Raw genomic sequence first — 11554 nt, 5'->3', positions numbered from 1 at the left:
TCACGATACGCAGGAGGACAAAACTCAGTAGAGAAAGCAATCTTGAACTGATCCCACGTATGCCTTCTGTGAGTCTTCTCTATTTGCCACCACTTTCGGGTGTCTGCTTCTAACATGAACCCGGAAATCCTCACCATATCTTCATTGGGGCATCGCATCCCCTCTTCCAAGATTTTCTCCATGCTGGATAGCCACTTCAAGGCTGCAGCTGGGCCTTGGCTTCCATCGAACTCCATGACTCTTAAACGTCGAGCTTGATCCACATATCGATTACTAGAGCTTGAACCCCCTAAGGCTCTAGTTAGTTGAGAGACCAGATTTCTAAGGCTAGAACGACTTCCGGACCTCTCAGCTGAGCGTTCCCGAGTTCTACGTGTGTCCCGCCGACTCATCGTAGTAGATTTTGAGGAAACAAACAAGAGTTTAGAAACAGGGACACTTAAGCACGATTACGAAAGGAAGGAATTTACGGATGGGCTGTACAGCAATGCACAGTCCCTTAGGATTACAAGAACCTATAGCTCTGATACCAACTGTCAGGACCCGTCTAGAATTCCTTCCCCGGAACCCTAGACAGCCCTGATCCCAGGGAAACCCTACCGAACCCTCCAACGGAAAATCCGGCAAAGCATCCCTTAAGGGATTTACTTACCACAAATTACCTACACTGAACACACACTTCTAAAAAAATCCCCTTATTCCTCCCACAAACTACAAATTGTTCCACAAATTTCAGCACTTCTCAAAAACAACAACAGTCCAGTGCATAAATAAAACAGAAGTATCCCAATAGTATACAGAGCTTTAAGAAGTGCTAAACAACAGAAATACAAAAGGCTGAAAAGAAATAATACACTGAAATGAAAGAGTACAGAAGTACTTTTCGAAACACAACAGCAGCGGAAAACTTGGTTCGCTCCGGAAGAACGTCTACCACCACTTGCACCTAAGAGAACGGAATTTAAGAGTGTGAGATGCTAATCATCTCCGTGAGTAACCCGAACTACTGAACACCTTTTGTGATAATAAAAATAATAGTAATAGCAATTAAGGAATAGAACACATACCAACAATTAATAAATAAATAATAATAACAGTTGGAAAATAATAATTTCCCTCAAAACTCTCACCAATCGCTCCGTTTGAAATGTTCCCCTTTTAAAACCTTTTTGCAAAACCCAATGTACATACCTCCCAAAAACCAAGGGATTAAACCATTTGATACACAATAAATAAATAAAAACATACCCCAATATATATAATAAAAATGTAATAAGTTATAGTAAATAATTTTGAACACCTTTGGGATTTAAACCATTATTTGCAATTTACACCGACGCACCACACCATATACCGGTGATGCCCTCCGATACCCAGCGTCCCGAGCACCGACTGGCGGGGGGTTAAAGAGAGAAACCTGCAACGGTCACTTTGGCGTCCCGACAGTACCGCTGCTAAAACCATCAACCCGGCCAAGGAGGGGGGCGGCTGTGCGCAACAATAACCTTGCCTGCCCACGGTCCACGTAATAACCGCGTGCTACCACGTGTTCATACACCATACACCAGAACACCAATACTGTATGAGTGCGTCTAAAAATAAACATTAATAACCAACCGTACCGTTTTTCCAAAAACCACCGTGGGAAGTATACCAAATTTTCACAAACCACCATCCCACATATTTTTATTCAACAACCCGGTACGAAACAGCGATAATCAACAAACCACAATTTTCTTGAAGTACGAGATGCAACCATAAAAATACAGCGGGCATAATTTATAAAATTCAAACCAATATTTTCGTAAAATATTTAACCCAATTATGCCCGGAAAATCAAATTTAAAACCACGTACAAATACTACCAAAATACACCTTGCTCATGCATAATAAATTAAACCACAATAAAACCATAATTAAATCACAACACATGAACATAATTTAAATACCAATTAAACATAATTAATTGTCCAAAATAATTTTTGAAGGTGGGTCACTCACCTTGAGCACGCAAATCAACTAAGATCGTCCTCGGGATCAACTCCACTACTCGCGCGTGCACCGAAACAACCACAGTGCACAAACCAAAAATATTAATATTTTATTCGGGTAATTCCCAAATGGGTACCCGGGGAGCGAACACCAAACGATATCTAAGGGTTACGAGTTATATACAGAATCGAAGCTCGTGTGATGAGGATCACGGATTCGGTCTTACTTTTCAGTGATCGGACCAGACGTGGTCGGAATCTCGCCGGAAAGCTTTTTGAGTTTCGGCTCCACAATTCTCCCAAACCGTCGTGAATTGGTGGAAACGGCGGACTGGAGCCGGCCGAAAATTTGGGTACTCGCCGGAATAGTACTTTTCGGCGAGCCGCCGCGGTCACCGGCAACCGTCGCCTGCGGCGGCGCGTGCGGTGGCCGTTGGTCGTGAGGAGAGCAATCCAACGGGACCGGCGCTGAGCAAAACGGAGGCTGGACGGCGGAGAAATCACCGTTTGAAGATTTCCGGCCCCTCGGTGGTCCGATGGCCGTGATTTTCGGTGGGTCGGCCGGACTTGAGGAGAGGATCAAGGGTGTATGGTGCGTGTGGCCGGAAAATGGCCGGAAATGGGTCGATTTGCGGTGGCCGGCGGTGGAGGGGTAAAACTCGCCGCCGATCTTCGGAGGTCCGATCCGGGCGCGTCCGGCGGCCGTTCGCCGTGAAATTTGGAGATTTTGCCGGAAATAAGGAGGGCAACCTTACTGGCCGGTGAATGCACAGTAACTCGACCGGAACAGTGGAAAAATTCCGACGGCCGGCGGACTCTCTCTCTCTTTCTCTCTCCTCTCTCTTCCTCTCTCTTCCCCGAGAATTTTAACAAATAAAAACCCATGTGTGAACTGTTCATGCCACGTGGACCAATAAGAAGCTGACACGTGGCATTTCACTGTTCACCGACTCAAAAACATTAAAATATTACGGTATCCGGTAAGCTTCAAACATCCATAACTTTTTAACCGGATGTCCGTTTTGAGCGTGCCGCTAGTCTATGAACTCGTATCGACGAGCACTTCACAACCATGCACGAGTCAAAGTTCATTTCCCCATAAACAAAAAGTCAACTCCGGCACCCCCTGGACAGTTTGGACCGCAACTTGTTTCGCTCATAACTTTCAAACCGTAGCTCCGTTTTCGACGTGCTACCAGTCTACGAACTCGGGGCATCGTGCACTTCGCCACGGTATCCTGGTCAACTCGAAATTCCAACCGGAGCAAAAAGTCAACTTTTGACCCCTTCGATCAACGGTCAAGGGTCAACCTCGGTCAACGTGCACGGATTCCGGTGCGCTTTGGGACGGGGTGTTACAAAAAGAATTCTTAGATACTTAAAAGGAATACAAGACTTTGGAGTTTGGTATGATAGGCAAGTTGTGATGAGATTAATGGCCTACTAAGATAGTGATTTGGCTGGATGCTTGGATGATATGAAGAGCACTTCGGGGTATCTTTTCTCACCTAATAATGGACCATTCTCATGGAATGCAAAGAAGCAAACTACAACCGCTCAAAGCATCGCCAAAGCCGAGTACATTGCTTGCTCTTCATGTGCAAATCAATGCATTTGGCTTAGGAAATTATTAGAGGACCTTGGTTATCCTTAAGAGGGTTAAACCATCATCAAAGGTGACAACACTTCAGCCATATCAATAGCCAAGAACCCCGTTTAACATGAAAGGACAAAACACATACCGGTGAAGTATCACTCTTTGAGGGAGTTTCAAGAAAATGGAGCAGTAAGCTTGGAATATATCAAGACCAAAGATAACCTTGCAGCTTTCTTCACCAAGCCACTTCCAAAAGCAAGATTTGAGACCTTAAGGAAGCTTCTCAATATTTCTAGCAAGAACACCAAGGAGGAGTGTTGAAATGTGGTGATCTTGCTACAATGTGCAAGGTAGTCCGGTTACACTTGCATTCTTTATTTTTCAACATCAAAGACCAAACATTATTTATGTTTATGAATTTTATTTTATCTTGTAATATTTAAGAACAATATCTTTTTTGTAATGCCCTAAGCTCATTAACTATAGCTTAGGGCCTTTTTTGTCTAGTTGCTGGAATTGTATTTCCAGCAACATAAGTCCACTTCCTTGGATTCCATTTGCAGAAGGGGTGGGATTTGGATCTGAATTTTGGATATAATAAACTAGAAATGTAGAGGAAGCAGAAGCAAAAACAATGGCCCAATTTGGAGGTGGGAAGGCTAAGTTAAGCCCTAAACAATCTAACCCTTGTGCAGTTTTGTTGCCCAGTAATCTGGACAAAACTGCCTCGGGTTTGATTATTTTTGAATGGGTAAATGGACTTTTTTTTATCTGATTTTTGGCTAGAACACAGTTTAATATTCAAAAAGGCTTCCCTCCAATTTTCAAGTCAAATGGATCTGGTTTTCAAATTCAAATGCCTCAGACAAGCTGAACTGCCCATTAAAGAAGGTTTCTTGCATGCCCAGCACATTGATTAGAGTTAGTTGAGGTAGTTTGGCTTGGTTGGTTACTTTTAATGCTTTTGTATTTATTGCTCAATATGGAAGCATGTCTTATTGTCTTTTTGATGTATTTAAAAGTATGAAAATTGTAATGAAAATGTGAGGAAGCAATATTCAAAACATTTTGAAAAACAACATTTTTTGCTCTCTCTCTCTCTCTCTCTCTCAACTATTACATTTGTTTTCTTCTTCTTCCCAAAAGCTAACAACCTTCTCAAGAACCCCAAACCTCCATTAAAAACCAGAAACAAAACCTTAACAAACCCAAAAAACAAAATCAAGAACCAAGAACCAACAACAATCATTCTTGACTAACACCTTAAATGATTGTGCTGTAGGGTACAACAACATAACCCTACACCAAATTCCATCAAGTTATGCTCATTCATCTCATACTACAAGCCCCACTTCAATCACAATATGCCATTGAAATTTCAGCCTGAGTTAATCAAATTGTGGGTACCATTCTCTTCCTTATCTTTTGGAATTCATTCCATTAGATTATAGCAAATTATAGCTAAGTATGTCGAAAAGAACCTTAGGATTAGGGTATTTCAGGTTTGGTAAAAACTTGATCATTTGAGGATATTTTCTTTGGCAATTATAAAGTAATATAAGTTGCTAATAATGTACTAAAACTAGTTTAAAGATTAATTTCTCCAGTCGTAGAGAAATTTAAAATTTTTATTTTTTTATTTTTTTGTATATAAGTTAAGTGAGATTAGGCTTAATATAGACAACTAGATAAGATAAATATAGGATTTATCCAAATTCATAATTTAAGGTGATAGAGAGCCATAAAAGCAAAAGCTTAAGATACCATTCAAGTGTTTTTAACTATCCCATTAAAAAAAAAAAAAAGGAAAAGTAATAATCGTCCGCATACAAAAAATGACTGGGAAAGGCAAATACCCTCAGAGAAGAAATAAGGTTTCAAAAATTAGAATAAACCAGATAAGAAGTATAGTCACTTAGGAAAACTTTAGCAACACACAGATGAGAGGTAAAAAATGATCCTTTTGATGAAGCCCCCCCCCCCTCCCCCCCCCCCCAAAACATTTAAAATATCCTTGCGAAGTTCTATTCATAAGCACCGAGACATGAGCAGACTAAAAAACATTTAGATTTAAAAGAAAAAACATAGCATCATAACCAAATTGATGTATAATTTCCAATACAAAAGGCTAACAAATGGAATCAAAAGTTTTGTAAATGTCCACTTTGAGAGGAATAGTACCCATAATACTCCTCTTATTAAGAATGTTGACATAATCAGAGGCTGCTGCAATATAATTTTTAATGTGTTTGCCATAAATAAAACCAAATTGATTGTGGTCTAACGGAAAGAGTCTTTCCAATGACAATGGCTAATTTGTCTACCGAGTCTTTTGTGACAGTCCAGATCATCCGCATGTAGATATTGTCCATTTTTGACTTGGGGAATCCTCTTACAACCCAGCCCTCAAGGGTTTAAAACACATCTACAAGGGAAATGTATCCACATGCTTATAAGCCATGCTTCGTTCCCCTTTCCAACCGATGTGGGATCTCACAATCCTCCCCCTTTGGGGCCCAGCATCCTCGCTGGCACATAGATCCGGGTTCGGCTCTAATACCATCTGTGACAACCCAGACCACCTGCATGTAGATATTGTCCGCTTTGGGCCTAGGGAATCCTCTTACAACCCAACCCTCATGGGTTTAAAACGCGCCTACAAGGGAAAGGTATCCACACGCTTATAAGCCATGCTTCGTTCTCCTTTCCAACCGATGTGGGATCTCACACTTTAGTCATCAATTTATAGATGAAATTTCTGAAGACAATGGAACGAAAGTTTTTAATAACAAAAGTATCACTAGATTTAGAAATCAAGATCAAAAAATTTGGATTTCAAGCTTGTAAAAATTTTGCCTATAGAAAAAAAATATATATTGAAACATAGCGGCTATATCATGACTAATAGTATCCCAACATTTCTGAAAAAAAGGTTTAGAAACCCATCAGAACCTAGAGCACTTCGAGCATCCATATTAAAAACAATATTTCTAATCTCTTTAAGAGAAAGAATAGCCATCAAAAATTAGTTTTAGTAGGACAAACCAAAGAAGGAATAATTTGATCAAATCCGTTAAAATCCAAACCTTGAACATCTCTATCATCATTAAAAAGACCTTTAAAGTAAGAAACCATATGTGATGCGATTAAACCAGTGTCAAAATAACCTAGCCATTCATCGTGAAAGAACATAAAGCCCATTAAACTTTTCGAGCATGCAAAAAAGAGAAATAAAATGTTGCATATCTATCATGAACATTAAATTCTGCATTGATTTTTAATGATTGATTCATGCTAAAGTAAAAAATCATTAAGGCATGCATGAATCCATACTTTTTCATTAAATAAGTCCTTTTAACTTCGTAACAATCCTTGTTTGAACATTAAAAAGATCAAATTTAACAATACTCAACTTGCAATGCAAATCATCTAATGTCGAAACATTCTAGAATGCAGTACTTATTTGATAGCTTTAATTTAGATATAACCTAATGCATAGGTTGAACTAAAACTTGAATAGACTAAGTACTTCAAACTAAACTTTTGAAATCAATATGAGAAGCCTAGTGAGATTGAAAATGAAAAGGCTGGCGACTTCTAATAACCTGATCTTCTAAATTAACTAGAATATGACAATGTCTAGAATGGGGCTTTAGAAGAGAAAAACATAAATAGAATGCCAAAAATACAATAACATGAACCAAAAACACTATCTAATTTATTTTCCATATAACTTCGTGTCCCCATATAGGACTTGGTAAAACAAGTACTGTTGATATCCACATAAATCATATTGCAAGATTCAATTGCATTACAAAATTTACTGTAACCAATTCCTTAAAGCAAAGGACCTACTTTCTCATGAGCTCCTAAGATCAAATAGAAATTCTCAGGCATAGGCCAAGGAACTTGTCTTGAAAAGTTAAATTACGTGAAGAAATTCAAGCGGAAAGGTGGCCAATGTATGAAACCTATACATAAAAAAGAAAAACTAAAATAATGAGTATGAGTATGAATTTTAACCTTAAACATAATCTACTAGGAGTCAAAAGTTATAAAATTGGAAATCAAAGAAGTTGAAACTAGAAACCAAAGAGTAGACTGGCATCCATCAAATTCATCTCCACTAATTTCATATTAATGCAACTCCATAAAGAACATGGAATACCTAGCAAATCTGGCTTATATATGGCATAAAATTGAATAACAGTATGCATAGTTTCCATGTTATCTAAGTCATGGCAATTCCATAAAAACAACTTCATTATATAGATTTTGAAGAAGCCTTCATAATAGGCTTATATTGAGTTCCAAGTTTAGGTAAAGCTTATTAATTTCGTTCATTTTGAGGCAACCGACCATGACACCAAGATTTTATTGAAGTCCAATTTTCTTTGTCTTCAACTTCCATAAATGAGCCATGTAGAGGAACCAACTTTAAATTTGATGATGGTGGAATAGCAACTGCATGCATACAATCCATTTGAATAGGAACCACTAAAAGAGGATGACCAGTAGTTACATCCTTAGTATCAAATTGTCAAACACTAGAACTAGGAGAAAAAATTCCCACAATGAATGTCAATGATTGGTGTCAAATAAGTCTATTCAAAATTAGGTGCCTTATGTTAGAGTGTGGTGTGGTTTTGGATTCACTTGGCCAAGCGTGTTGTACATAAGTTGTTAGTCTTATGCACAACTTTAATCCAATTTTAGGTTTGGTGTTTAGGTGACTTTTGTGTTTGTTTTTGGTATGGTGATATTGAAGTTTGTTAGGGTTTTTGTTTAAAGGGAGAAGAAGAAGATGAAGAAGAAAAGAAGATGCTAGGGTAGGCCACACACACTAAATGGTCAATGATATATTTCTTTTTATTCATTTGTTGCTTTATGTAGATACAAAACTTGTCTCACACATGTGAAGTGTGTGTGAGACCAAATAAAAGTCTTTAAAATTCAAAAGTTACACATTTCACATGCAAATTCTGATATATAACCGTTCAATCACCAGCTCACATGTGAGTGTACAAATATGGCAAAAGTTGGTAAGATTTTGAACTTCAAACTCCATCAAATCAGGTAATGCTACTCCACTTGAAGAAAGGCTAGGATATCTTCATTCAAATTGTTTGATTTTTGACAGGTGTCATGTTGAAATATTTAAGATGAAATTTGGAGAAGACCAGGATCAAAGGAATAGGGTATGGCCTGCAACTCAGCTCAAACCTGATACGAACCTAGCTCAACTTACTCCTAAACCCATTTTATACTAGCCCAGATCGTAATTAAGTTCAAGTTCTAATTGGCACCTTGACCCCTAATCAACTTGTAATTAGAAACCTTCGTATATGATGAAGACGCCATAATAGGTGATGTATGTCCAATTGATAAGTCAAACTAAAATACTTGATCTGTATTAAACGTTTAAGGTGTTTAAAGAGAACAAAGAGAATTCTTTTTACAAATAATTTTTTAATAATAATCTTAAGCTGCTATTCCATTGAAAAATAAACCCTTAAATAGGCTAAAGTTATAAAAAAATCAAATCCTAAACAATTAGGTTAAATTCTGCCAACATAGAAAAAGAAAAGGAAAGTGGCTGAATTTCAAAGTCATGTTGAAATAGGAATTAATTAATTTAAAATCAAAATAATAAACTATCGACCTTCCTAAATTAATTTTTTTAGTAAATAATTAAATAAAAGCAAAAATAAAAGACTATTTTCTAAAACAAAAGTTAAAATTTCAGATTAGGAAACTAATTTACTAGATTTGACTAGATTGCCAAACAAGCTGTCTTTGTCTATTCACCAGCTATTTTAGACTCCAATATGCTATATAGGATACCAAATAGGATTAGAATTGGTTCCCATATGTTGCTATCGATTGGCTAAGCAAAGTTTGCTTGGAATGCAGGAAAGGTCCATCCTAGTGCCAAAATGATGAATTTCAGCCAAATTGAAGGCTTGTGCACAAATGAGGAACTTGGATGCTTTTGCTTATGCCTTGACATGATTCCATGACCTATTAGTGAGTTCAATCATGTTCATAACCAAACAAACTTGTCCCTTGCTGCCTGGAGTCCATAGATGCATCAAAATAGCTTCCTAGGTCCATTTGTGCCTTCACAACTTGGATGCTTAGTACGGACTTAAAATCTTCTGGTATAGCCATGCCTTCTTGAGATTTAATCACACCTTGTATGAAGCTAACCAGATTATCCTAAAACCTCTTAGCTTGTGCCTTTGTAATTGGCATGGACTTCAATTACATAGGATGAGCACCCCAGTAGGTTGTATGTTGTGCGGGTATAGGTGGATTCTCATCATTCCCCTCCTCTTGAAAGTGATTTGTCCTCAAATCAAAGCCATCACTTGTAAAAAAAGGAGATAAGTCAGCAACATCAGATGTAGCACTCACATCATACTCACGTAGTAAGTCAAGCTTGTAGGTGTTTTCATTGACCTTCCCCAAAACTTGAAAAGGTCTATCTCCTCGAGGCATTAGTTTGGGCTTTCGTTGTTTCGAAAACCTCTCCTTTATTAAATGCAACCAAATCTAATCTCTGGGTTCAAATACAACCTTCATTTGACCTTGATTAGCAATCTTGGCATATTGCTCGATCCTCCTCTCAATGTTTGCTTTTGTCTTTTCATGAATCTACTTAACAATCTCAGCTTTTTGTGTTCCATCTAGATTAACAGGTTCACTTAAAGGAAAAGGTGTTAAATCTAATAGAATAAAAGGATTAAAACCATCAACAATCTCAAAAGGTGAATATTTAGTAGCAGAATGTATGGTTCTATTATAAGCAAATTTAACATACAGTAAACATTCTTCCCAAATTCTCAAATTTTCATTAATTAAAGCTCTTAACAATGTAGACAAAGTTGTATATAAAATAAGAATCATTAAATAAGCATCTTTATACAACACGATGAGCATAGGTTTCTTACTTAAAAATGCCTTTTTAATCTCATTTTGGCTTTGATATAATTTTTTCTTTTTCTTCTCTTTCTTTTATTTTTCTTTGTTATTCTCATCTTTCTCTCTCTTTTTACCACTCTCAATTTTCTCTTTCTTTTTATTGTCACCATTGGGTTTAGAAAACTTACCTTGGTTGTGTGGTTTGGCCTTGCCTTCATGTTTGGTAGATGAAGTTGTGGTTGGCATGCTTGACTTCTCCCTTTGCCGTTTGGCTTCCCTCCTTTGTTGCATTTGTAATTGACCTCTAAATTCCTCTTTTGGTGTCAACGGCTCAAGCTTAATCTTCTTTCCTTTAAATTGAAACACAATGGAATTTTCTCAACCATAATATATAGTATCGTTATCAAATTGTCATGATCTTCCTAATAAAATATGTCCAGCATGCATCGGTAAGACATTACATAAAACCGCATCCACATATTTATCAATACTAAACTTTACCTTAACTTGTTTATTTACCTCCATCTCACCACTATCATTAAGCCATTGAAGTATATATGGCTTGAGATGTTTAATTGTTGTCAACCTTAATTTCTTAACCACCACATTACTAATAACATTAGCACAACTTTCACTATCAATAATCATACTGGAAATGTTACCTTGAATATTACACTGAGTATGGAAGATATTTTCTCTTTGCACTTGATCTTCATCCTTGTACATGGTCAATACCTTTCGTGCCACCAAACTCAATTCGGCTCTTAAAGCTTTTAAGGTCTCAGGTTCCTCTTGTTCTTCATCTTCAATTTCTTCATCACCAAATTAGGCTTCAGCTTCATACCCCTCACTTTTGGATTCCAATTCTCCATTGCTCTTCAACACCATAATTCTTTGGTTTAGACATTGGTTGGCAACATGCCTTTGACCAAGGTCAGATTTTGGTGTTTGAATGGAATCAGTCCTTATGTCCTTCCTTGGCCGATTGGAGCTTTCCTCACCTTGTTTTAGTTTTAACCTTGGTTCGAATGTGGGATTGCTT

The sequence above is a fragment of the Ziziphus jujuba genome, chromosome 5, assembly GCF_031755915.1.
Source record: "Ziziphus jujuba cultivar Dongzao chromosome 5, ASM3175591v1".
Lineage (NCBI taxonomy): Eukaryota > Viridiplantae > Streptophyta > Magnoliopsida > Rosales > Rhamnaceae > Ziziphus > Ziziphus jujuba.
Note: the sequence above shows the minus strand (reverse complement) of the source record.